This window comes from Melopsittacus undulatus, chromosome 6 (assembly GCF_012275295.1).
Source record: "Melopsittacus undulatus isolate bMelUnd1 chromosome 6, bMelUnd1.mat.Z, whole genome shotgun sequence".
Classification (NCBI taxonomy): Eukaryota; Metazoa; Chordata; class Aves; order Psittaciformes; family Psittaculidae; genus Melopsittacus; species Melopsittacus undulatus.
Window position 1 is genome coordinate 69,692,279 of NC_047532.1, and position 22,376 is coordinate 69,714,654.

At 47.1% G+C, this 22,376-nt stretch overlaps 1 protein-coding gene across 1 annotated transcript in view; it reads left to right on the forward strand.

Annotated features, from left to right (window-relative positions):
- Positions 1 to 22,376, forward strand: part of ST6GAL1 (ST6 beta-galactoside alpha-2,6-sialyltransferase 1) — a 44,053-nt gene that overhangs the window by 7,749 nt on the left and 13,928 nt on the right. Inside the window, exons 2-3 of the mRNA XM_005153945.3 lie at positions 5,915 to 6,080; positions 21,413 to 21,540. The gene's annotated coding sequence lies outside the window, so the exon portion shown is untranslated. The remainder of the gene's footprint in view (positions 1 to 5,914; positions 6,081 to 21,412; positions 21,541 to 22,376) is intronic.

Genomic DNA, 22,376 nt, shown 5'->3' on the forward strand with positions numbered 1-22,376 from the left:
CACCAGCGCCAGTGTTTCACTTCTGTGAAGAGCTCGCAGGCGTGAACATCATGTCCTGCCAAGTGTGCACTGAAGCTGCAGGGACAGGAAAGTGGCTCTGTCACAGCCAGTTCTGCTCATGGCTCAGCTCTACCCTTCGATGATTTGGAACTGAGTCTTAGACCACCCATTACAGTATTCAGCCTCCTCAGCACCTCGGTGGTGGCCTGATGGACAGCTGAGCTGATAAAACCCATTGCTGCTGTCTGGAGGCTTCAGATCTTTCTTACAGAATCATAGAACCACAGACTGGTTTGGGCTGGAAGGGACCTTAAAGCTCATCCAGTTCCAACCCCTGCCATGGGCAGGGAGACCTTCCACTGGAGCAGGTTGCTCCAAACCCCTGTGTCCAACCTGGCCTTGAACACTGCCAGGGATGGGGCAGTCACAGCTTCCCTGGGCACCCTGTGCCAGCGCCTCAGCACCCTCACAGGGAAGAACTTCTGCCTAAGAGTTTATCTAAATCTCCCCTCTGTCAGTTTGAACCCATTACCCCTTGTCCTGTTTTTACAATCCCTGATGAGGATTCTCTCTCCAGCATCCTTATAGCCTCCCTTCAGATACTGGAAGGCTGCTATGAGGTCTCCATGCAGCTTCTCTTCTCCAGGCTGAACAGCCCCAACTTTCTTACTCTGTCTTTATATGGGAGGTGCTTCTTAAGATGGAGTCAAAACCAAGCAAAGCTATATCCCATGAAAATGAGTGCAACTAATGGAATTCCTGTAGCTCACACTAGGTTTGTGTCTTTCTTTTTTTTTTCATTATAATTTATTTATGAGAAGGTTTAATTCTGTAGCAGAGGTGATATTCTAATAGCATCAGTCATGTAAAAAAATGAGGCATAAATGCAGTAAGTTACATTATAGTAATAGTAGGTTTATTAAGCAACTGCCCCATCCCTGGCAGTCAGTGTTCAAGGCCAGGTTGGACAGGGATTAGAGCAACCTGCTCTAGTGGAAGGTGTCCCTGCCCGTGGCAGGGGGTTGGAACTGGATGAGCTCTAAGGTCCCTTTGTCCTGGTTTGAGCAGTAGCAGTCATTTTTTCTCCTTCTTGGTAGCTGGTGCAGTGCTGTGTTTTGACTTTTGGGCTGGGAACGGTTGCTGATAGCAAGTATGTTTTGAGTTACTGCTCAAATGTTTGGTTTGTCCAAGGACTTTCTGAGCTCATGCTCTGCCAGGGAGGAGGGGAGGCCGGGAGGAAGGAGAGACAGGACACCTGACCCAGGCTAGCCAAAGAGGTATTCCATACCATAGCACATCATGCCCAGGATGTAACTGGGAGTTACCCAGAAGGGCTAGAGCTCAGGGGGGGTTGGAGGAGGTATCGGTCGGTCCTTGGTCAGTGGGGTGGGGTGAGTTATGGGTCAGTGCCTGGTGAGGTGTTGTATACTCTTCACTTGTTATTTCCTTTATCATTATTATTATTATTATTATTATCGGTAGTAGCAATAGTGATTTGTGTTATACCTTAGTTATTAAAGTGTTCTTATCTCAACCCGTGGGGGCTACATTCTTTGGATTCTCCTCCCCAACTCTTCAGGAGTTAGGGGAGGAAGGGGGGCAGTGAGTGAACGAGCTGTGTGGCTGGGTTTAAACCACAACACCCTTCCAACCCAAACGAGTCTGGGATTCTATTACTTGTAGAGTTGTTAAGCTGTCAAGCTGGGCTTCAATAGCAGTATCAAAGGGTTGCAAAGTCAGGCACTCAGAAGTCAGGTCAGCCTTTAAGTTGCTCATACAGCCCAAATTTGATTTGTGTGTGCACTGTAGGTTCTGATTGCATGGTTTCACAGCTGCTGCTTCCCTTGATGCTGCCTTGCTCATTGTGGAAAACGGATGTGTATTTGTGGCTGGCTTTTTTTTTTACTCCTTTTTGCTGCTCTGATACTGGGGTTTAGTTGTTGTGCACCTAAACCCTACCCCAAGGTCAGAAACATGAAGTTCTCCAGTAAGCTTCTCAGCAGTGCTCCTCACAAATGTCTGAGCATCTGCAGTTTGCAGTGCGTTTGCCAGGACTTCACTCCTCTTAATGATTTCTGACACCTATGAAGTGCAGTTACAGTGCTGAGAGCTCAGCCCATGTGCAGACACAATCACGGGTCTGACCTTGTGGAAGGAATTGAAAACGTTATTTTGAGATGCTTGGTTTCATTGCAGTTCTAACAGAAGCAAGGCAGGAATCACTTTGATTCGCCTCTCCTATGGCATTTTGTCTGCTCTTTGTGCCTTCTTTACTACACCAGAAAAGGTAGAACCTAGCTTCAGTGCTTTCATTCAGTGAGCACAGCTTCTCACTGTATGCTGTGACAAAATGAGGTGCAGGACTGTAATGTCTTTTTGTGTGTGCTTTGTGATGTGTGCGGAGAGGAGAGGGCTGTTCTGCCAGGGGCTGGGCTCTAGGTCCACCACAGACTTCTGTCACTTGAGGGACCAGCAGTCAGTGGTAATGAAACATCGCTCTCCCTGCAGACCATTGGTGGGGAAGATGGGCTGCATGGGGAGGATTTGTTGGCTCTTTGTCACTAGTGACCTGGGGAACCATGGGCTCTGTTGGTGACCCAAGAAGCATGCGATTGCTTCAGCCATTGCCTCTTCCCCAGCTTGTTCGCAGCCCACCTCCAGGTCTTTGCCTTAGTTGTCTGCATAGAATCACAGAATCAATGAGGTTGGAAAAGACCTTCGAGATCATCCAGTCCAGCCATTTTCCAGCACTGCCAAGGCCACCACTAAACCATGGCACCTTATCTGCACAGTTTTTAGACTCTTTCAGGAATGGTGACTCCACCCCTGCCCTGGGTAGCCTGTTCCAATGCCTGACCGCAATTTTGGAGGAAGGAACTCTTCCTAGTATCCAACCTAAACCTCCCCTGCTGCAGCTTGAGACTGTTTCCTCTTGTCCCACCCCTTGTTCCTTGGGAGCAGAGCTCAGCCCTGTCCTGGCTCCATCCTCCTGTCAGGCAGTTGTAGAGAGCAATAAGTTGCCCCCTGAGCCTTCTCTTCTCCAGACTGAACCCCCCCAGGTCCCTCAGCCGTTCCCCATCACACTTGTGCTCCAGGCCCTGCACCAGCTCCATTGCCCTTCTCTGGCCCTGCTCCAGCACCTCAATGTCTCTCTTGGGGTGAGGGGCCCAGAACTGAACACAGGATTCGAGGTGCGGCCTCACTAGTCCCAGTACAGGAGTATGATCACTGCCCTGGCCCTGCTGCCGCACTGGTGCTGGTGCAGGACAGGATGCTGTTGGCTTCTTGGCCACACACTGCTCATGTTCAGCTCCATCAGTCAGCACCCCTAGCTCCTTTTCCATGAGCAGTTTCCAGCCGCTCTTCCCCAAGCCTGGAGTGTTGCAGGGGGTTGCTGTGACCCAAGCACAGTTCCGGTCTGACTCTCCTCAGTGCCTCATTCCAGCTCCTGGCTGATGCCTTGTTTCACTTCACATCCCACTCCAGGCAGACCAGGCTCACATTCCCTCACCGGCTGGCACCACCGGAGGGTGCAGCAGTCTCCAGTGGTGGTGGTGCGTGTTTGTGTCTCTGCTCCTCAGCAGGACACCATGGCAGCAGGCATCAGTGCTGTCCGGGCCCTGCTGGCACCCAGTGCCAGCCCTGCTGCACCACATGGCCTGCGGGCACACCAGGGTGGTGCTGCTCTGCAGTGGTTTAATGATTTCCTATTTAACTGTAATTAACCCAACCAGCAGGGTTTAGATGATTATGTTGCAGTAGAGTTGTGATGGCAGGGTTTCTAATTTTGGGATGAATTGGCGTTAACAATTAAGCAATAAACAAATAGCATTTCGGTTTAGACTGCGGGATGCTTTCCTCTGCCAAAGCAGCCATCAGGCAGTTGGTTGTGCTGCAGCTGGGTGAAGTGGGAAAGAGAAGTAATTTCTCACCTCTGGAAAGAAAACAGACCATAAGTGTTTGCTGCCTGCCAGTAGGAGGGATGCTGAATGATGGTGGAGGCCTCCTGCCTCCTCTTGCTTCCTGGTCCTCACCTGGCAGGTACTAGACCTTCAACATCCTCCAGCATCTTTCTGTGTAAACCCTCTGTCTGAGGAGGGGAGAAGAATGAATGATTATTTTTACCACATTGTAGTGAGTGAGGGAGTAATTAGGGGTTCTTATTTAACCTTGGCATCTTCCAGGGCATCTTCTCTACCAGTAACTCTTTGATAGTGTTGCTGGTGGTGCAAATGCTTGACCTGTAGAAATGCTGTGTTGGTGAATTTGTCAAACTCAGGCTTGACCAGAAGGCATGCAGGGCTGATCACTCTTGTGCACACAGCTTGCTTGACTTCCTGTGTTCCTCTGCATCCCTTCTCTCTCCTGTTTGTTTGTATGTTTGTCTCTCTTAAACGTGCCCTTTCTACAGGCCACAAAGCTTGGTGTGAGTGCAGCCTGCAGCAAGGGGACCCTGCTGCTCTGCTGGCCAGGGATTTCCTAGCCCAGCATGTAAATGTGCTGGGGCTCAGGCTCACCATTGCTCATCCAGCTTTTCTGTACTGCATTACAGCTGTCCTGTGGTCTGCCTGTCCATCTTTCTTCACCCATGGGTGGCTTGCCCTAATTGCTTGCTGTGATTCCTGACCCCTTGCTGGATGAAGTGGCTTTCAAAGGTGGAGCTACTCTGATGTACTGCTGCTGGCCAGGAGAAGTGAAGAGTGTTCTTTTTCAGTCTAGCAGACAGCTCTTTGTGTTTTCTTCCTCTTTGACCTAACCCTCAAGTGTCGTTTTAGTTTCAGTAGTTTTTGCCCAGTGAGAACCTGCACCAGTTAGCACTGGTGTGACCTCAGCGCTCGTGCTAAGACATTGCATGCTGGTGTTTCTTTGCACAAAGCAGCATCCCTCTTCTCTTTTCTGTCTTCCTTCTTTCTTGCTATTTACCTCTTTTTTTTTTATTAATCACACAAACTTTGCAAAGCCTTTTTCCCACTTACCTTATATCCCCCTGCTTTCCCCTCCCTGCCACAGTGTGCTGCAGCGGGTTAGAGGCCTTAGATGGGTCAAACTGGCAGTGATTTGGGATATTGGCATATTAGGATCTCTCCTGAAGCTGCAAGTGCTTGAGTTCCCTGCTGAGAGGAGAGAGCTGGGCTGTTGGACTCAGGAGTGAAACATATGCCAGGCCATGCACATACACTGGAAACTTGCCCAGGGCAGGATAATTACAGGAGGCAGCGTTTTTCGAGCGGACCATGTGCTCTCACTTGCTAAACAGTCTTGTGATTAATATCTTATTTAAGAGGATTTTAGGACACGTGCTGCAGTTACACTGAGTTTCTTTTAGAAATAGGGGAGAGTTTAGAAAAATAAACTCAGTAAAGGCTCTTTTGTGTTTCCAGCAAGGGTCATCGGATAAGTGCAGTGCATCACTGCTCTGTTGCATCCACATAGGCAGTGGGTTTTGCTGTTAAGGGTTCAGTGAGAGAAGGATCTGCAAGAGGGGCTTTGCACATGTGGTTATACAGGCTGCATTGCTGAGATCTCCTTAGAGACTCAGAACTCTAGTGCTGAGGGTGCACTCTTCTGCCCTGATTTCAGCATTACCAGCTCAGCCTGGCTCCTGGTGTTAGACTCTGGCAAGTTCTACAGCCAGCAGGTCTTCACCAGCAGATTTTGCCTTTAAAATAAGACTCTGTGTGTCGTTTTAGTTGAGCATAGATTATGTTTAAAGGTACTGGTGACTCAGTTGTTAGTCTTACTCGGGACACCATTGTCTGTAATGTGGGCACAGCAGCATCTGTGGGCTCTGGGCATTTCTGCATCACCACTGACGTGGTGTGTGGTGCTGGCTGGTGGTTGTGGTTCCCAGCTCAGTGGTTTTGGATCAGACTGTTGTGGCTGTCTAACGTGTTCCCCTTAATTTCTTTCCTAGGCTAGAAACTTGCTTAAAAGGAAGATGGGAGCATGAAGGTTTGCGTATAGAGCATGGATATACTCCCCATGGTGGTACCTACTACAGATTTTACCTGGCAATCTGCTTCTGCCTGGAAGGGTTTGACAGGAACCACTGTGGACAGCAAAGGAACCTGGAAATGAAGGTGATGACCTCTTCTTTACCCTCCCCTTTTTTTCCTTTCACATGCCTGCAGCAAGAGCACAGCTGCTGTTGGCCTGATGGGGCAACGTACATTCAGAGGCTCTGCTCTTAGAAAGTGGAAAGGGTTCTCTGCCATTCCCTTTGCAACTATCCTGTATTTTGCTTTTAAAGCAAATTAGAACATTTATTCTGCTTCATGTGGGAGCCCTTGTAGATGTTGCTTGTATCAGTCATGCTCCAGAGGTGCATGTCCAAGATCCAGTGAATATTCTGACTTGCAAAAACTCGATGGAAGATGGGTGCTGGGGCTTGTTTTGGTTAAGGTCTTCCTCAGAAACCATACTGCTGATGGTGCTAGGTTAGAGTGGTGATGCCACTGGTTTTCCTTTCTCGCTCCCTCAATGACATCCTGCCCCTTATTGCAGCACTGCAAGCCTTTAGCAGCTGCCTCTTGGGATGATGAGCTAGTCCAAAGGATCTGTGTCACATCTTAAGTATTCCTAGAGCTTTGTGCTTCAGCTTTGGGCCTGGTTAATCCAGTAGGTGTGTGAATGCTGCTACCTTTTGGCATATAATTAGTGCACACCATAAAGTTTTGATCATGCAAATCTTGGGCAGCTTGAGCTGTTGCAGTGACTGGGGAAGGTGGTGATACTGGACCTTGCCCCTTTTATCTTGTGCATGGAAAACTAACATGGTAGGGGGCATTTTTACAGGTGACCTCGAATAAAAGTACTGGGATTTTGCCTGATTTCATGTGTGAAGGAAGTCTAGGAGGGCCTCATCTTTATAGCTGCTTCTTTAAATCCTTAACTTGCTGACACCAAGAGTGCCAGATGCTGCTCCCCACTTCCTCTTCTGCTGAGAACATGCTAATCTCTTGTCTGCTTAAAACCTGAATCTTTAATATGGAAAATGCACCACCGTTTCTTTCTTTCTGGCCAGGAACATTTCTCCCTCCCAGTGTTGTATTACCTTTTAGCATTGCAAACTGAAATGCTTGGGCTGGGGTGGTGGAGCTCCAGCAGCCTGCCTGCCTGGGGCTGCTGTATTTCCATCCCCAAAGAGGGCAAAGAGCAGCCAAAACTTCCACAGACGTAAAGACAGAGCAGTATGGAGCTTGGGGAGTGTTGGCAGGAGGCACAATACACTGCTGGAGGTATGTGAGTGGAGAACAAAGAACATGGCACATTGTCTTGGGTGTCTTCGGCAGCTGCTCTTTTCATGGGGCAAGAATGAAACTAAACTGGTGATGGCTTGACTTGTGGTTAGGTGGGATTTGGGTATGGAGCAGAGGATCACAAAAGCAGGTCAGCCGTGGAGCTCTGCCCTGTAAAGCTTTTTTGATTTGATTTTTAAAGCAAAGGAGGCTCTGTGAGGTTTGTTGGATCATTTGGGGGTGTTTTTTTAGTTTGCTTTTTCTTCCTTATTCCTCTGTGTAAATCCTCTGCTTGCTGGACAAAGACATGTCTTGAGGTGTGACCTAAACTGGGCTAGTGGGATCTTGTGTAGGCATGGGAGTCAGCCTCTCTCAGGAGGTGTGGGAGCACAGGGCAGCTCTGTGTGCATGTGTGAAGTACAGGTATGCAGCACTGAATGATGACTGCAATTTTGCCCTTAGTTGGATGCCAGTCACTGGGACAGCTGACATCTAAGGCCAAGCCAGGTTCATTTTTAGTGCAGGTATTCCTTCTGTTAATGTGCTTTGGTAATGCTCAAATGAAGAATTATCTGCCATTTGGGCAAGGACAAAATGTCAAGGCCCTTTTGAAATGCTCAGAAGTCTTCATGTTCAACAGCCAAACCTAATCCCCTGTTAATTAAATATGTTTTCAGACTAGGCAGCCTGGTTAGACTCAGCTTGTAACATGCAAAGGCTGCTGGAGGGGGTTAAGTATTTGAGAACCAGCAAAGTTTGGGCTGTAATATCTGTATTTGTCTGCAATATCTGTACCTTTCAGTCTGCTCAGGCCTCTTGTCAGCAGTTGTACTGTTAATATCTGAAATGGAAAAGGGCCTTTTCTCTTTCCGCCTTTGGGGACATCCGAAATAGGGAAGTAAGTCCAAAAATAGGCACAAACCCTCCCTTCACCCCCCAGTGCTCTGTGTGGCTCAGCAGGAGCCTCCTACCCCTGCTGCTTTAGAAAGTGACTTGTGGCTGAGCAGAGCCTGCCCGTTGGAGAAGAGGGACTGCTGATGTGTTGGGTCTATGTGGTGGAGGGCAGAGAGAAGGACAAGGATGTGCTTCAAATGTGTGGCATCCAGGTTTAACAATGGTTCTCCAAGGTGGGTGTCCAGACCAGTGAGCACGCTCAGCAAAACCTTGGTCATGAACTGAAATACAGCTCCCTTTAATGATAATAGGATGATGCATATATAATCATACTGTGTAAGATTAACAGACTACTTAATTGATGCTGGAGTGTGGTACCAGCCCATCTGTTTGTTAACATTGCAGTTTTACACGTTTTGTTCATCGTAAATGATTTCTTCCTCATGTCTAATCTCAGTCTCCCCTCTGTCAGATTAAAGCCATTTCCCCTTGTCCTGTCACTACAGACCCCTGTCAGAAGCCCCTCTCCAGATTGCTTATTTCCCCTTTAGGCACTGGAGCTGCTCTAAGGTCTCTCTGGAGCCTTCTCTTCTCCTGGCTGAACCAGCCCAGGTCTCCCAGCCTGTGCTACCTCAAACGTTGCTTCACACTGAAGCACACTGTGGGACTTGTGCACTGGCTCCGAAACAGCTTTGCCCAGAGCAGGCTCTGCACACAGATCTGGGAGAGGTGGGAGAAAAGCTGAGCAAAAATACAGATAAGGAAAGGACTTCCAACAAGAGCAGGAGGAGGGCTGAAGGTGGGTATACAGATCTCACCAAGGCAGCTGCCTGCCACTGCGCTCTGCGGAAAGGCCATGGAGATTAGGGCATCACCTCGTGCAGTGCTGATGCTGGATGGGGTGAGAAGGGCATTAGGGAGGATTTCCCAGGAGGAAGAGGAGAGTCCTGGATGAGCAAACGCAATAAGAAGGCAACTGCTTCCTCACCTCTAACCCTCCTCGCACACAGCACTGTGCAACCTTTGTCACTTAAAATAGCTCTGAAGTGCTGTGGCCCAGAGGAGCAGTTTTGCCGAGCGCTAACCACCAGTGCTGTGGTGTGGGTGCTTGATCAGATGGTGCAGAGCACTCACTGTCTGCTCCCCGGCAGCAGCAGCACCGGGTGAAGTCAGAGGGTTGAGGTGAGCCCGTGCCTCCAGATCAGCGAGTGGGAAACTTCCGCTGTGCTTTCCTGCTCGCTCACAGACGGGTTCTCACCTCTCCGGGCTGTAATCTGCCTCCATATCTGAAAGTGTTCCGATGTTTGATCAACTATTAAAGACCTCCTGAAAAGGGCGTGGAAGGCTAGCTGCAAATGAGCTCATTTCTGAAACTCCGGTGCTCCATCCTGTCCAAGCTGGTTACAGATAGCGCCTTCTGGAGATCACTCTCACCATCCTATACGAGCTGGTTACAGAGAAAGCCTTCTGAAGATCCAGGCAAAGGTAAGGTTTTATACGCAACCCAAAGCGAGAGTCAAACTGGGGCAGGCTTATAATTTTTAGCCCTGTATTTCAGGGAAAAATAATTGAAAGTTGCTGTTCCTAGCAGATGCCAACAACACCCTGGCCTGCATCCCCAGCAGCTTGAGCAGCAGGTTGAGGGAGGGAATTCTCCCCCTCTACTGTGCTCTGGTGAGACTCCCCCCCACTTAAGTCCTGCATCCAGCTCTGGGGCAGCAGCACAACAGGGACGTGGAGCTGCTGGAGCAAGTCCAGAGGAGGCCATGGAGATGTTGCGAGGGCTGGAGCAGCTCTGCTCTGGAGCCAGGCTGAGAGAGCTGGGCTGGTTCAGCCTGGAGAAGAGAAGGCTCCTGAAGGGGAGACCTTAGAGCAGCTCCAGTGCCTAAAGGGGCTACAGGAAATCTGGACTGGGACTTTAGACTGGGGCCTGTAGGGACAGGACAAGGGGAATGGCTTTAACCTGACAGAGGGGACACTGAGATGAGCTCTTAGGCAGAAGCTCTTCCCTGTGAGGGTGCTGAGCTGCTGGCACAGGGTGCCCAGAGAAGGTGTGGCTGCCCCATCCCTGGCAGTGTTCAAGGCCAGGTTGGACACAGGGGCTTGGAGCAACCTGCTGCAGTGGGAGGTGTCCCTGCCTGTGGCAGGGGTTGGAACTGGATGAGCTTTAAGGTACTTTCCAAGCCAGAGCACTTTGTGGTTCTATGATTCTGTTGATTTTTTTTTAACTAGTGATTTCTACATCTAATACTTCAGAAAAAAAAGAAGAAAAAATCTGAGCAGATGACTTGTATGTTGTCAAGGGAAATTACTTTTACAACGCTGCCCTCTGTGTGTGGGACAGTTTATAAAAACCCTTTGATTTCAGTAATACCATTTTCATACTGTATTGTGAATGCATTATCTCCCGATTCAAAAATAGGTGGGAACAGGTATGTAAGTAGGTAAGTATATGTATTTGTTATATATCCAAGAGATAGAGACACACATTTCAGAGGAAGCAGAAGGACCTTAGCTGAATTGCCCTGATTCTTGTGTGCCTGGAAATAAGAAAACAAACAAAACCCAGTGAAATGCAAATTAATAATCCCATACTAGTGCGAGAGGGTTTTGCTAGGCTTCTCTGTAGTTTTTCCTTACTTTGATACTGGAATGTCATGGCTTCTTCTACATGCAGGGAGATACTCTAACCAGCATACCCAGGGCTTGAGGATTCCCAGCCAGTTTAGCCTTGGGGGCTACTGGTATGATGGGCTGAGGATGGAAATAAAATGGTGTGCCTCCTGTCAGAAGAAGGCCAGGACTGTGTACCTTCAGGTGCTTGTGCAAGCCTAAAATATGGTGTGGTAGAAGCTCAGTTTCCATCCTGAGGAGCTACAGAGGGAGACTGTGGAAAGCAGCGAGGTACACCAGTGGTAATAATCCCTTTGGTGACAGGAGGGAGGAAAGGGGATATGAACGGTCTCCAAGGATCATCTTCCATGAGACTACGGTGGCGTTCTTTAAAAAAGAACACCTGTAAAACGTATCCCTTAAATGCACACTGGAGTAAAAGTAGGCAGGTTTGTTTAAACAAAATCTTAATGCTTGATCTGGGCCAGATCAAAAGTCACCCATATTTAAAGTTCAGTGAACTGTAAGCCCAGTGCTTTTCCACTTTAAGCTTGGATCCAGTGTTTAGCAGCAAGAAAAAACAGGCTTGTGCTAGACAGGGCATGAGATCACCCTCTCACTGTCTAGCATCGTGCTGGATGTTAGGGTGTGTGAGATTTACAGGGTGTGAGATCACTGCCATGTGGGAACACCCCATTCTTTATCTAAAGCAGCTGAGCATGGTGTCCTTGTCCTGTGAGTCACTCCAAGCAGCAGGCAGCCACCACCATGCATGTGGAGCATCTTGCCTGGATTTGCCAGGTTCTGTGTCTGCATAGAAGTCTGGGATGCAGATAGTTCTGGCACTTGTACCTAGCCATGTGGTCCATTGAGGTGTGTAACTGCAAGGGATAACTGTAAACAGTGTTTGCTTCACAGTCTCATCTCAGAGACAAGTTTTGCAGTGTTCTGCACCTTGTACCTGGTTTGTAAAAGTTTCTTCCAACAAGACATCAAGTGTTTGATGCTGCAGCACAATCTCCTCTGGGGATGGAAGAAGCCCCAGTGAAACACTTTGGCCTTCTGGTTTTGGGTTGTTGAGATGCTACTTGAAAGAATTGCATGGATTTAAGGATTAGGCTTTCTGAGTGAGAGTGGTGCAGTGCAGATTTGATTAACTGAAATTGAGGGCATCTACTTTGGTGATGTACTTTGACTCAGGATTGCGCCATTGAAGCTGAGCTGCTGGTTGTCGCACACGTACTGTGTTTCCATCCATGCTGGGAAGCAGTTTCTGACCAAAGAGGGTTTGAGTCAGGTAAAACCCAACAAAAAGAAGTTTTCCAACCATGGTCTGACATCTATTGGTTGCATCAGCTTTTTGGGTTACTGCATTTCCCAGCAGCAGGACACCAACAGGAATAAGGAATGCCCCCTCAATCCTCCTGATGATTAACATGTTATTTTTTGAGCTTCCCTTTAGGATTTTCTTGGTGAAGAAGTTGAAGCTGGGATTGGCAGAGCTATGAAATAGCTGAACTGGGGACGGTGCTAAAAATGCTGGCAGGACTTGAGTATTTAAACAGAAGCAATTGATGATGTTATAAAAAGAAGAATTGTGGTGTAGATAAACCTGGGGTTCTCCTGGGGCATGAACTCTGTGAAATAATTCTTTTACATGTGTGATCATCTTTAGGCCATCTACCTCTTAGGTGCTAGGAAATGGTTCCATTTTTAGCAGTTATGGGTAGAAAACCAGGTGGGGGGTGAGGAGTGGAGTCTTGTAGCTAGTAATGATGGTTGAGAATGACCTCTTCCAAAGCCATCTGTCCTAGGCATTGCAGATGCTAAACTTCTGTGTTTGGGGTGAGTTTCCTTCACCAAAGAAGGCATCTGGTGTGTTTGTGTCCAAGTGGCAGTGAGTGGATAAGAAGAGAGCTCTGTGCTTGTGTGCATCAGTTAACAATGGCAGTAACATACTCCTCCCATATCTCATCCCTCCTCCAATATCTCATCCTTTCTTCCACTGAAGTGCTGGCTGGTCCCGGGGGAAAACAAGCATCTTTCATTGCTCTGGGAGGCTCAGGAGCTTTTTTAGGTCATACAAGAGCTCTTTCAGGCTGCTGAAATATATCATGCTAAAAGCAGTACGAGAGACAACATTGATTGGAGGAGATACAAAAATGTCTGGGGCCTCCTTTGATGCTTTAGGGAGTAACTTATGTTTTTGTTGGAATTATCTGTCTGGATCTCTTCCTTCATGCTGAGCTGCTACCTGGCTTTGATGAAAACCACATTTGGGTTGAGATTCATTGATTGTCTTGCCTTTTTTTAACTCCTGAGCCCAGCATGCTCAGCTGTGCCAGTGGGGCAGTGCCATGGGGTTGGCAGGATGGGTTGGCATCCTTCATAGTGGAGGCACAAACTCCTGTGTGCATGAAGTCTCTGCAGCCTTAAATACCAGAGGGGAGAAAGCAGCCTTCTTCAAGGGGAGGTGTGTGGTTCAGATCCAGGGTGGATCCATCTAACTGCCATCTGCAAGCTCTGCTGCCAGGCTTATTTCTGAAGTGGCAGCCATAGGAAGTGAGTGATGTGTTTGGGGGTAGGAGCTGGATAGTGCTTCCAGGCTTTACACATGGTTATCTGATAGAGGGAAAAGCAGACTAAAACCGCTTGGAATAGAAGATATTAAACAGACCAGAGAGACACTAAGATGTCCTTCGTTGCCTTTTGGTTCTCCCTGAACCTCAGTAACTTGAAATGTGTTTCAATTTCACAAGCATGCTGTTTTCTTCCCTTCAGCAACTATGTAGATTTGCACTTCAGAGCAAGATCATGCTGATATTTATCCATCACTGGGATGCTGTTGGGATGTGTAAGTGTGGAAGAAAAAGGGAATTCTTTGCATAGGTTTGCATGGTGCCTGGCACTGTGGAGCTCCCAGGTGTACTGCATGCTCTGCTTGGGGCCTGTGAGCTCAAGCTGGTGCTAGGCTGTCATATGTCCTCCACCCCACCAAAGAGTGGGCATTGCACACTGGTTTTAGAGGCACCTCTTTGCTCCTGCAAAGCATTCTCCATGCTGGGTACTTCAAGCAGAAGACGTAGTCTTGGGTATGGGTAGGAGGTACCACTGAACATGTTTTCCTTTCCTAAACACCTGGGGGAATGCTGAGGGAACAAAATAGCAAGGTTTTGAATGAAGGCTTTATCAGGCAAGTTTCATTAATGTTTTCTGTTTATATAAATACATATGTGGAACTTGGAGGGAGGAGGAGGGTCTTAAGCTCTTTAAAAGTCTTCAAATATATCTAGGCCCTCAGATTTTGTGCTATACATTTATACTGCTTGCAATTTATAAAATTGAATTTTATTTGGACAAGGTCACTCTTGTAGTGATGTTCTTCCCGTTTATTGACTGTAGATACGTTTGAAGTGATTCTACAAGGGGATAGCGTTAATAGATGGATAAATCAGACTTGTGCTTAAAAAAGCAAAGCAGCACTTGCTGTTACTAACACCTGAAGTCCAGCCACACTGTGAGCTCCCCGTGCATGGATGTGACTTGCTGATGTGCCCAGGCAAAATGTGTATTTGATATCTGCTGCTGTAAATATTTTGTCTTCTGATAACTTGGCTGTTGTTTCAACACTGAGCGGTATGCAGGACTTTGGGGTATATGGATTCCTGGGTATCTGCTACCTCAGCTGCTCTGCTGCAGCCTGACACTGAATTTGGACCAGGAATTCCTTTGGTTATACCCAGCTTTCATCGGTCATTGCAGTCTTCATTTAACCAGTGGAACTGATGATACGTGGTAGAAGCAATACCAATTTAGCTTACCTAAGACAGTGGCTTTGGAGGGTGAAAAGAAGCATATAACCATAAAATCCCAGACTGGTTTGGGTTGGAAGGGACCGTAAAGTTCATCCAGTTCCAACCCCTGCCATGGTCAGGGACACCTTCCACTAGAGCAGGTTGCTTCAAGCCCCTGTGTCCAACCTGGCCTTGAACACTGCCAGGGATGGGGCAGCCACAGCTTCTCTGGGCACCCTGTGCCAGTGCCTCAGCACCCTCACAGGGGAAAGTTTCATCCATCATCAGTTTCATCATCTGAATCTCCCCTCTTTAAGTCTGAACCATTTTGGGGTTGTAGAGAAACACCTGATTATTGTAATGTGGGTGGTTTAGTTTTGGGGTTTTGTTTTTACCTCCTTTCCTGTCAGGGACAAAATAGTTAACTGTAATTTTGATGTTTTCACTTGTCTTCCATGCCTCAAGTTCCCTGCATTGAAAGGCATTATTTTGATTTTTGACAGATAAGCAGTTTTAGTGCTTGATAAATGATTTTCCTCTACCATTTCTCTGAAGGTTTTTTGCTTTGATGGGTTCTAATGTGTGTCCTTTCTTATATTCTCTCCACTGCCACTGGGACATGACTTTTTTCAGCACCTGACACTTTTTGGTGACCACTCTTCCTATCTCTGTATCTCTCTTACGTTATTAAGTACAACTTTTAAAACGAAAACCAAATCATTTCAAAAGTAGTGCACAAAGTGTTTTGCTTAACACAGAGAGATTTGAATAATGCTTCCTGAAATCAATGGCCAGAATTCCCATTTACTTCTGTTCTCCTGGGAAGTTGGCGTGGTGGCATCTGCTGCTGAGTGCCAGCTCTGTTATCCCTGACAGGGATCAGCTCTGGGTGTGAAGAAGAAAACTAAATCTCAGTACTGCTGCTGGACTGAAAACTAACAATGGCAGATGCACAGCTCTGCAAGCTCATTTCACTGTCTGTGGTGTCAGGGAAATATTATCCTGAAGGGAAGTGTAGCTGCAGCTGGCACAAAGTATGTTTGTTGTCTGGGAGCCATAGAATACCAGTTACGTGTCTGGGCACAGAGAGATATTTGTAGAGGCATTAAGTGTTGACCTGCCACATGCCGCTAATTTGAAATGAAGAACCCCTCTCATCTCATTTCAAAAGATAAATGTCATAGAGAAACATGTTTGGACGGGAACAAGGAAGTGATTTGGTTTGATTTGAAGGTGTAATATTCTGTGTAAAGTAAATAGTTGTAAATGAGTGATCACATCCTGGTCTTTAAAGCTGGGGGCAGGGAGATCTTTTGTTGTTGGTTTCAGTGTGGGAATGGTTATGCTAAAGCTGAGTGGTTATAAAAACCTCCCTTGTGAGGTCTATTATGCTGGGGGGGGGGGGGGCAGGTATGGGTCAAGAAGCAGTGCCTTTGGGAATTGGTGCTGTGCATGGTACAATGCACTTTCGTCAGTCTGAACATGAAACTGGCAATTTTAGAAATGGAAAAGCTTTGTTACCGGCAGTGGTCTCCAAACATCTCACTGAGTGAGGCTCCCATGGATGGGAGCCCCTCAGGAAATGGTTTCTATGCTGAGCTGCCCTCTGAATGCTCTTGTGGTGGCTGGCTGACCATATCCAGGCTGCCAGAGCCTGGATCTTGCCTGGGACAGGCTGGCAGTCCACACAGATGGAGTCACTTTCCTAATTATTATTGGTAACAAGGAATATTCAGCCGGCATCTGTCTGTGGGGTCGGAAGTTGGGTTTTGTGGTGAATTGCTGGTCCCACCAGCAAAGAGATTGGTTGTGTTCCAGTGCTTGTGAACTTGCTGTCCTTCTGTGTGAGTAATCCACCAAGCAAGAAATACGTGTATGGTGTTCTCCACCATGGCAAGCCTTGATAGTTATTTTTTCCTGTCCCAAGAGTTGAATTGTCCTTTCATCTTCATGCGCCTGCAAAGGATGCCTGAGTAGCCCATTTCTCCCTTAGCCAGCAGGGGCAAGGACTGTAACTGCTGATCCAGGGCAATGGTTGGAACTGAAGATGGGAAGCCTCTTACCATAGGTCTCTGTAGTCAATGGTGAGCATGAGGTTGCCTGATAGAGCATTTGCAATGACCAAAAGCAAAACTGCTGCTTTTTAACTGGAGTAGAAGGGGAGGCAATGTGCTGCTATGCAGAGTCATCCTCCAAAACCAATATGGGTCCAGAAAGGGAGAATAAAGGGCTGACAGCCAGAATTTAAGGTTTCTGACTTTATTAAATCCCAGTGTTTGTTGACATGTCAAACCAAAATGAAACACATGCTTAAACTTTCCCCTGTGCCTGCTCCCAAAATCTGCCTCTCCTGTTCTCCTAGAGGACTCCTTTTGCCAGCTGTGGCAGCAGCATATTTTTTCTTGCACATGCTGAGATTTTTAATGCAGGCGGGACTAATGGACCGATTTATTTTGTTAGCAAGTGACTTGTTTAGGTTCTCAATGCATCATCTGGAATGTAACTGTGTTCCTCACTTCTTCATTCTCCACATAAAAATTCCTCATGCTGCACTTCCCCCCCCTTTTTTGTTCTGTTTGGTGACATTGGAAACACTTATTGAAATGTATGGCTCAACAGATGTTTTATTTTCACAGCACAGTTGTGTTTGGGAAAAAAACCCCACAAGCCAGTCTTCCCTGTTTATGTGTTTACAAAACTGAATTAACAGGCCAGGCTAAATAAAGTCCCAGATGGATCTTCTGAAACGCAGCTCCAGAGAAACAGATCTTTAGCTTGAACAAATGTATTATCACCTTTCATCTGATGTAGCAAGTATAAGAGAAGTTTAGCTTCTTCATTTGCAAAATGGCATGTGATCATAGTTTGCTTAACACTATAAAGGCTCTTAATACTTATTTCTCCTCAGGGTAGGAATAGGGAATTTGAAGGGCAGATATGGATTTAAGGTTGCTTCTCAAATCCCAATTTCTTCCCCTCTTCACTTTCTCTGGGTATGTTATTTGATTTGAATGGAGGATTCCTTCCCTGGCAGTGGTCAAGGCCAGACTGGACAGAGTCTTGGGTGATGTGGGCTGGTGTGAGGTGTCCCTGCCCATGGCAAGGGGTTGGAACCAGGTCCTTTCCAACCCTAACTATTCTATGATTCCTGCCCTACACCTCCATGTCTTTCCTCTTCAGGTATCCTCTTTCTCACACACGTTCATGTGAATTCATTCTGCCTCTGCTACCAGCCATTACTCTCTTCACAGGCACTGTCTGGATTTAAGTGTTAGTAAGGAGAGTGGACAAAAAAGAGAATAAAAAGGTGTCACTAAAGTATAAAATGTTCACAGAGAGGAGCATAAAACCAGTTAAAAATACTCCAGCAAAAGCTGGGAACAAAAGTGGCACAGATGTGGGGGTACCAATGGAAATGCATGAATGAAGGAAACCTGGAAAGAACTGTAAATGCTCTAAGTTTAAATATGAAGTCATTATCACATTACTTCCCAGAAAGACTGAGGAACAACTTGCTAAAGTAAAAAGCTTTTGTGTGTACATCAGAGGCAAGAAAACTGCAGGTGAATGATGCTGATGTATGAATGGAGGGAGCAGGAGAGGCACAGTAAAGCAGATGAATATGATCCCTGCCTGTGCCCATCCCCAAGGACTGCACCTCTTAAATTGCCATTTAATTGAAATTAAAGGTGTTATTTGACATGATTGGATCTCATCGATGTTCCTCTGAAATACATTGCTTCAGAGCAGTAAACACAATAAAAATAACCAACAGCAGTAGAATATATAAGAATTAATGGAGAAATCTCATCATCTGTTCAAATCAATCTGCCTGTTTCCTCTTCTCTCCTTTTCGGAAGTTAGTGAACCTGGAGAGAAGGAAACAGCGTGCTTGAGTTTTCCAGGTTTTGGTGAGATTGCTCATGGAGATCTTCAGGGAAAAAAAACCCAGAACATAATACCCAAAACTGTTGTGGGATGAGAAAGCTCCTGTCTGGATTAGTGACTGCCTCGTGGGTAGGAAACCAAGCGGTCAGGTTTCACAATATCACAGAAGTCCCACAGGGATTCGCTCCAAGATCTCCACCATTGAGCAGTAGTAACGGGATCTGCAAAGGAGAGGAGGAAGGGCTGGGTTAAGGGCTGGGTTAAGGGCTTGGCTGGCTTCATCTCCTGCAGGTTACTGGGGCCACAGTAAGACACTGAGCAGATCTGCAGAGGGATCCAGTCATCCTGGGTGGCTGAGCAGCAAAGGAAGCTTGTGCTGGCAGGGGTAAGACAACACTCTTCAGTAGTGTTTTATTCCTGCCCTCCCCCTGTGCTGCTATTGAGGGACAGCTCTCAGTGAGTCAGTGCTGCTTGCAAAATACCCTGAAATCATCACTGACAGCCTAGAGCTGAGGGCTTTAGAAACGGCCAGGAAGGGAAATAGAAGTGGAGGAAGTTTTGGAAGGAGGACAAAGCAGCCCTATGGTTATGTTGCTGCCAGAGCACGTGTCCTGAGCGTGTGTGGTTGGGGTGTCCCAGTGTGCCTGGCTTGAGGGATGTTCATGCACTGCTAATGGTGCTGGAGAAGCTGGCAAAGAGATTTGGAGGTATGGAAAAGCTTCTGTGAAAGAAGGGTTTGGAACTCATGGGATTCAGGCTGGAAGAGCAACCTGTGGGGATAGGAAGGTGTTGGGAGAGGTGGTGTGACCGTGAAGGATGTACAGAAACACAGGCAGATGGGCTTTGCTGGTGTGAAGTGGTGCGAGGAGGGGTTGACCCAGCACAGTGCACAGCTGCAGGATTCATGGTCTCAGGCTGTCTGGGAAATGCAGGTGGTTTCAAGAAGCAATTAAACAAATGTGCAGAGGATGGGCATTGGTACAGCTGATGACACAGCTTTTTGGAAGCTGTGTGCATTTACTGGAAGAGAAATACGCTGGTCTGTACTTCTGTGGTTTCTCTGTGCATCTGCTGTTGGTCACTTACTATTGGAGACAGGTATGGGCTTGATAGACTTTTTGTTTAGCAAGGTGTTGTTAGCAGTTTTAGGGTTAATCTGCTGTGGGGAAATCAGGATTGTGTGCTATTCCACTGCTGGCCACAGGTCCCTGAGTGCACAGCAGCATCTTAACCATCCCTGCTTGGATGGTTCCAAGTTCAGTGAGATACTTGGACAATAGAGGTTAAGTATGAGAGTGTGTGGGCAGGATATAGTTCCGTGACTGCCTTGAAGATACTGCATTACTCACTTGTTCTCTGCACAGGATCCATTTACCCCCAGAGGACTTGTGTGGGCTTAGCCTGCCTGCTGGCCAGCCAGCACTACACCCCACGGCCACATCAGGCTCTAGGTGTCGGGAAGGCAGCAGCTATTTTTTTAAGTATTTTTATAGGTTTGGGAGTGTTGAGGTTTGTTGTCCTTTCTTAGTACTACTCATAGCTGACACTCTGAGCTTTGTTTGATGGTAAATTTCCATCACCTGTAAAAGAGCACCTTTGTACTAACTGCTGTGATACAGAAGCTCACCCAAGTGACTTAGCCAGAGGTGTGGAAAGAGAACACTGCTTGTGAGCTATCCTACTTGGCCTGGAAGAGCAGATGTCTTTCTGGTTCACAGAAAAGGTTTGGTGGCAGAATGCTTGAGAGGGACCTCATGTTAGGACACTACTTGTACATATAAAATCAAATCGTATCATATGAAGTAGTAGTAATAATTAAACTGATCAGGGTGGACAAGAGGTACCTAGAAATGTTATGTCTCTGCTAAAATGTTATTGCTTGCAGAACCTACTTTGCCAGCCTACAAATCAAAGCAAAATAACTGTTCATGTTGCAACAGCATGCAGAGTAGTCAAAGGCAAGGATTGTATTATGCTGGGTGCTGAAGGTGAGTTCTACAGCTTCCCTTGCATGGCCTAGAGAGGAGAAGAGGTGGTGTGACTTGTTTGGCATCTTCTGCTGTGTGGCATCAGGAGGAGTGTTCCAGCAGGAGCTTGCAGTGACCTGTAAGATTGTTCCACTGTGGTGAACCTGCCACTCCTAGATTATCCTAGCCTTGGGAAACAAAAGCTCAGGGTACTGAGATATGCCTGTTGTCACTCACACATGCAAAACCCTCAGGAGAGGCTTCTGAAGTCAAAAGCATGGCAGAGCCCCACAGGGCCTTGGTTCTGCAGGGTGGGGGGACAGCCAGGGCATCTCCTGTGGTGTGGAGCATCTCTTGTGCATGTGCAGATGATCTCGCTTGAGTTTTCTGGAAGCCAGTCACTTACCCTGTGTAAAGAAGTATAGTGTGAATAAAGTCAGGTTGGGGGCTGCATGAAGCATGGTTGGAGTGAGATGTCTCAGGGCTTTGTCCTAAGCTGGTGCCTGATAACTCTATTTGGAGTATCCTGATTTGGAAAGCAAAAGCCCTTGCATTTGAGGATGAGTGCCAGAATTGCCCAAGAATGGGCAGGAAGATATTTCCCTCAGAAAAGTTAGTTTTTTCTTTCCTTTCCTGTCCTGTTCATTGTGCTCAAGCATCAGTGATGGGATTTTCCATTCACTGTATTATAGGTGTATCCACTGCTCAGAGCCTTCTCTGTAGAGAAGGCTGTGGGACTGTTGGAGGCATAGAGCAGGCAGCCTGCAAAACAGTTCCTGCTTTAGCTGAGAGTAGCTTTCAGGCTAAGAAGGAAGATGACCACCCATTCTGAGTGGGCATTTTAACTGTTGAAAAGGCTTATGTGGTGCTAATGTGTTTGCTGCTGGCCCTTCCATACCTGGTAACAGCTTCTTGGGGACTGCAGGGCTCATCTGAAGAAATACTTGCTCATTCCCAGAATTAAAGCATTCTTTCACAAGAGTGGTTTGGTTTCTTTTTTGTCTCCTTATTTTTGCAGGTGTTTCTTGAACTCTCCAGTGCATCACAGAGCTGCTGTGTCTTGGAGTGTCCTGCTTAAATCCTCGGGAGAAAATCTGCCAACAGCCAAAAATGACTTGAGGTGGAGAGCTGCTGCCTTATCCACAGGTAGTGTGTTGGTAGCTCAGTAACTGTGCAATACTAGATCTTAGCACTGCTTGCTTTCAGGAAATTGCTGGAGAGAGCTGCTGCTAGTGTCTCTCTAGGATGGGCAGGGATTTGCATGTGTTTGTCTCTTGAAGATACCCATGTTTCTGTACTGCTCCCATGTTTTTTGGATGCACTGCAGAGCAGCCATGTAGGAAAATGAGCATCTGCCCTCCTATGTTCTGTGGTCTCGTGCTGTGCTCTGAAGGTGTTTATGCCTCAGCAGATGTTTCCTACATCAGCCCCTTGTGCTGCCCAGGTTGAGCTGCCATTTGGGCACTCCTATTGAATTTCTCCCTTGTATAGAATGATGGGAGCTGGAGGTGTCCACTAGTGTGAGGTAGCACAAAAGAGGACAGGCAGCACTGTACGATAGGGTTTGGCTTTGCTTTCTCCAGGGGTGACATACCTTGAGTAATATTTATCAAAGTGCATTTATGAACCAAAAATGCCTCAGACCCTACTATGAATGAATGGGCTCCCAGCTGTTTAGAGAGGTCACATGTTGGGAATGCACTCAGACCACTGCAGGCTTGCAGGAGTTTCCTGGGAAGTCACTAAGTGTAGCAGTACCAGGCTGGTGAAGCTCCTGATGTTCATGACATCGCAGCTTTTGGGTTTTCTTCCCCATACTCATATGCCCCATTGTATGCTTCATTAGTGTTCATGTTTATGGTCAAGTGGGAGCTCAGTTCTGGAAATGCTAGTGATGGGATTTGGATATTGGCTGGTTGGGATGGGAAATGAAGGGAAGTGAAATGGAGACTTATCCTGCTGGTGGTATGATACTGGCAAGG